Source organism: Penaeus monodon, unplaced genomic scaffold (assembly GCF_015228065.2).
Source record: "Penaeus monodon isolate SGIC_2016 unplaced genomic scaffold, NSTDA_Pmon_1 PmonScaffold_298, whole genome shotgun sequence".
In the NCBI taxonomy this organism is placed as follows: Eukaryota; Metazoa; Arthropoda; class Malacostraca; order Decapoda; family Penaeidae; genus Penaeus; species Penaeus monodon.
Genome location: NW_023657658.1, coordinates 45,273 through 51,079, shown reverse-complemented (window position 1 = coordinate 51,079; position 5,807 = coordinate 45,273). Strand labels below are relative to the sequence as shown.

The following is a 5,807-nucleotide window of genomic DNA, read 5'->3' as shown; positions in this document are numbered from 1 at the left end:
TTTATCTTATGGCATTAGAACAAGCAGCCTTTCATGCTTCTTAACTTATCTAGTAGTGTTGTAGTCAGTGATACTGCTGGCAATCAAAACTATATCATCGGCGTACCTCAGATTTGATATTTTGTATCCTCCAACATCTACAGTTCCTTTAAAATTCTCTAGAGCACCTCTCATAATTGTTTCAGAAAATATATAAAAGAGGTGCGGAGACAGAATGCAACCCTGTCGTACTCCTTGTTTGACTTCGAACATTCTGTTAACCCATAAGTGGTTCTTACAGCTGCTTGTTGTTGGTCATACAAGGCTTTTATTAATTGGATGATGTGTTTTGGAAACTTCAGCAATAATTTTCAACAAAATTTTGCTGCTGTGACTTATTAAGGCAATTGTCCTATTATTGTTGCATTGGAGTGCGTCACCTTTTTTAGGTATGGGAGTAAAGACTGATTTTACCCAGTCTTCTGGCCATTTTCTTTCATTCCATATTTTTGTACAGAGTTTGTAGAAGAAGTATTCAACACTTTCGCCAGCATTCTTAATTAGTTCTGCTGTTATTTCATCTATTCCGGGGCTCTTGTTATTCTTTACTTCTTTTATGGCTTTTATAACTTCGTCCAGCAGTGGCGGTGGTTCATCCTCGCTGTCATTGAGTCTAATTAATGTTGTTGTTAGATTTTATTCTTTTTTGTATAAGTTGGAACAATATTGATTCCATCTATCTTTGACTTCTTTTCCATCAATAAAACAAGTCCATCTTCAGTTTTGATAGTGTCCATTGTAGGTTTAAATTTTCGTGTGATGTTCGTACTCCTTGGTAGAGTTCTTTAGTTGTCTTATGATAGAACAGTTTTCAATTCTCTGGCAATGTTCATTTAAATATTTTTCCTTATCTTGTCGCAATAATCTTTGAATTTTTGTATTTGTTTTTGTAAATTACTTTTTCAAACTGGATTATTGATACCTTTTATTTTAGGCATCTTCTTGTTTCAATTTCACTTAGTGTTTTTTCAGATATCCAGGGGGAATTTGTCTTTTTCTTTTGGCGATAGTTTCTTAAGCAGCGCTCAGCAAGAGTTCTTTTCCTTCTTCCCACAACTCATTTGGTGTTTTATCATCTTCACATTGATTGAGTATTTCAAATTTGTTTGACACTGCAATTCTGTAATTGTTATCAAGAGTTTGTAGTCGAGCTTTAGAGGTGGTGTTGGACGCTCCATCTTTTTGAATTTATTTAAAGTCAATAGTTAGTAGTTGGTGGTCACTGTTGCAGTCGGCACCAGGTCTTGTTTTGGAATTTTTATGCAACTCTTCCATTTTTGGTCAGCACAATGTAGTCAATTGGTTGCGTGTTCTTTTGTCTGGTGAAAACCACGTGTACAAGTGTCTTGGGTGGTGTTGGAACAATGTATTGGCATATAACTAAATTATTTGTACTACAGAATTCAATAAAATCTTTACCTCTTTCATTATATCTCCAAGGCCGAATTTTCCACAGGTGTAATTTTTTAGATTATTTTTTCCTACTTGGCGTTGAGGTCTCCCAATGATTATTTTTACATCTCTGTTAGGGATTGTGTCTAAAGTATCTTGGAGAGAGTTATAAAAAAATTCCATTTCTTCATCACTTGCAATATTGGTTGGTGCGTAGCATTGTATAATACTAATATTATGAGGTTTTGCTTGTATTCGACTTTAAAATGCGATCATTTATTGGGCTGTACCCAATTAGTGCATTTGCAGTTTTTTTCGTGAGAATCATAGCAACTCCGTGACTATAATTTCCTTTTCTTTTCCAGAAAAAAGAACTGTCTTGTTTTCTTTAGTTTTGAAACTTCCATACTTTTCCAATTGGTCTCACTGATTCCTAGTATTTGAATGTTGTATCTATCCATTTCGTTACAGACAGTATGTAATTTACCCATCTCTTCATTTTCCTACGTTCCACGTTCCGATTTTAATGTGTTTCTTAATTGGAACCTGTTTTCTTTATCTTCTTTGTCTTCCAGATGCATGTTTAACATTGTCAGCCTGGTTGCCCACTAACTAACGCGCCCCTTGATAACCCACGCGACGGGCGATGTGGTATGAATTGTCGTTTCTGTATTTAATCATTGGTGTAGAGGTTTGTCAGGAGAAAATAAAAGTTGAGTGGAATCCCCAGGCTCCTTCTCAACTCGCAGTCTCCAACTAATTAGGAGGAACTATTTCTGCCGCTTTTAAAACAGTTACACTGTAATACGCCAGACATATTATTTGGTGAAACCAGTAATCAGTAGAACTGAAGGTGTTTTCACCAGATATCCACTGCCCTGCTGCCGACAGTTTCACCGCAACCCTGGTATAGGGAGTTAATAGGGTGCTATCCTTGTTCAAGGGAACCCCAGGGTGCAGTTTATTGTCTTACCCAGGACAAATTTATATATATATATATATATATATATATATATATATATATATATATATATATATATACACACATACACACAGATATATATGCGTATATATATATAAGTGTGTATGTATATACATATTTTTATTTTTTTACTTTTTTTTTAACAGCCATTCATTCCACTGCAGGACATAGGCCTCTCTCAATTCATTACTGAGAGGTTATATGGCAGTGCCACCCTTGCCTGACTGGATGCCCTTCCTAATCAACCGCGGTTTGTGCCACGGCGGTGACTTCCTCTACGACACATGCGTTTGATTTCTCAAGGCGATATGTCGTTTTCTAGAAGTTCTTTAACCATGGGAATAAATTTATACTTATAAAAAATGATTTATAATTTCTTTTATATCTATTATGTCACATGTATTTTATTTCTATTGTTGAACTTTATAGAAAGTTTTTCCTTAATTTTGTACAAATGTGAGGATCAAGAAAAAGTCGTTATTTTTGTTGAATCGAAGTACGAAAGGATGTCGATAATTTAGAAAAAGTGTTGGAACATTTTGTTTACAACGCTCTCTCGATGGTTAGGCCGAAAGGGTTAAGAAGGATGATCCGAGTTGATATCTTTAATTTATTATAAAGATGATAAGGGATTGTCATGAATTTGTTGTAGCTTGGAATATGCTGAAGGTTTAAATGTGTTCAGTAAATGAATGAGAAAAGTGAAATTGGTCATAGGATGTTGTATTAAACTTCATTTAAATAAGGTGAGGCCTCACAACCATCGAGGGCACGTGTCAAGGTATGATACTTATTTCTTTGTTGGAATAACAGATGCTGTATTCAATTATATATGTGTGAAATTCAATGATGAATAATGTGATAGTAATACCGAATCTAGATTTTTTATGTTTGATATAAATTTTGTCATTTTCTTTTATTTACTTATTATGTGAATATATGTCGATAACTAAAGTATATACATTCTTTGTGTTATCCCATCTTTGAGCAGATGAATATATATTTTTTTTTATTTAACAAACATCTGTCAGCTATCAGATGTTAGCCAGAGGATTATGGTCTAACACGCAATCTCTCTGTTAACAGACACTATTATTTCAGATTGATTTCTGATATAATGAGTTGATGGGATGATTTTTGCACATCCTCCATGAGGTCTAGGTGAGGATAAGGCATTTGAAAGGTGTAACAATACATACATACATACATATATATATATATATATATATATATATATATGTGTGTGTGTGTGTGTGTGTGTGTGTGTGTGTGTGTGTGTGTGTGTCTATGTGTGTGTGTGCATATATATATATATATATATATATATATATATATATATATAAATTTCTAGCTATATATATTTATATGTGTATATGTATCTATATCTATATCTGTCTATCTATATATATACATACACACACACACACATATAAATATATATATATATATATATTATATATATATATATATATATATATATATTTATATATATATATATATATATATATATATATATATATATATATATATGTGTGTGTGTGGGGGGGGGGGCTATGTGTGGGGGGGGTGCATATATATATATACACATATGTATATGTCTTATATATTGATAGTATTAGAAAATATATGTATCATTAAGAAAACAACAAAAATATATATTGTGGTATCAATAAAATGCTGTACTGTGATCAGTATTCATTTATAAAAATCCATAACCCATACATATTTTTCCCTATGTCAAAGGGCTGTCCTCTCTAGGTCTCAGATAGGCTACTCTCTTAATGGGTGATTAATACGCAGTAATCTTCCAAGATTCCACTGGAAAACCTCTTTCATACTCCTTACTTTTGACAAAAGATCTCTGCTATCATAACTAAATTTAAAGTTCAGCAATAATATCACTTATTCTTATTGATTTAAGAATTTATTTATTTTTAATCATTATTTTCTTTTTGATTATTATTACTTTTTTTCCCTCCGGCATCAAAATATGAAAATTTTCCTCTTTTCTCAGAAAGAATGTGTCAGTTAGAACTGAAGCACATATACAAGTTCTGAGGCAAAACTGGAGCGGCCTACGAGTAAGTCCAGATGTTATCCTCTCTCCATCTGTATAAGGATAACAGTGTCAGCTGCATGAGGTGAATGAATGGTTTAGAATGAAGTATGATGGCGCAAACGAACACATTCTTATTAATTCTTATGCACAAAAAGATATGAAATTATGATATGGTAATAGTAATAAAATGATAATATGAAGAGTAAGAAAAAGGACCATAATGATAAAATTCCTCGTCCTTCTACTCTTCCCCGCCTTCTCCTCCTCATTGTCATCATCGTCATCATTATCATTATCACAATCATTATCATCATCATTATCATTATTATTATAATTACCATAATCATTATCATTACCATCACCATCATTCTTATCATAATCACGAAAATCATTACCATCATTATTAGAACTTTCATCCTTTTAACAATTATAATACTGGTACGAAACTTTGTAAAGAAGTATACAGTCTGTTAAAAATAATAATACAACATTCATTGAAGAAAACAAATAATTATGAATATAATATGATATATTGCAATTAAAAGTAAAACAATAATATCGATAATGATAATGATAAAAGGTAATGATAATAATAGAAATAATGATACTAATAATAAGGATAATAATAATAATAACAATAACAACATAAAAAAAATAATAACAATAATAATAGTAATAATTAAAATAATAATTATTGTTATTATTATTATTATAATCATAATCATAATCATAATAATAATAACAATAACGATAACCATAATAAAAATAGGATAATGATGACAATAATGATAATAATATGATAATATTATTAATAATAATAACAATAACGTCATGATCACGGTGATAATACTAATACTAATAGTAATAATAATAATAATAACAACCATTAGAAATAACAATAATCAATATTATTATTATTATCATTATTACTACTGATGATAATGAAGATGTTGATAATAATAATTATAACAATAATGATAATGATAATAATAATAATAACAATAATGACAATAATGATAACAATAATAATAATAGTAGTAGTAATAATAATGATAATAATAATAATAATGATAATAATAATAAAAATACTGATAATAAAAAGAGTTAATAATATTGATATAATAGCAATGATAATAAAATAATAATAATGAAAAGTGAAAATAATAATGATGATGGTGATAATAATGATGATGATGATGATAATGATGATGATGATGATAATAATAATCATTATTATTGTTATTGTTATTATTATTATCATTATAATAATAATAATAATAATAATAATAACAATAATTATAATAATGACGATGAAAACGTTGATGAAAAATAATA

The 5,807-nt window shown here is 30.0% G+C and overlaps 1 long non-coding RNA gene across 1 annotated transcript in view; it reads right to left on the bottom strand.

Moving 5' to 3' along the window:
• Window positions 1-4,144: 4,144 nt before the first annotated feature.
• Window positions 4,145-5,807, bottom strand: part of LOC119570517 — a 2,895-nt gene continuing 1,232 nt past the window's right edge. Inside the window, exon 2 of the long non-coding RNA XR_005228426.1 lies at window positions 4,145-4,522. This is a non-coding gene — a long non-coding RNA (uncharacterized LOC119570517). The remainder of the gene's footprint in view (window positions 4,523-5,807) is intronic.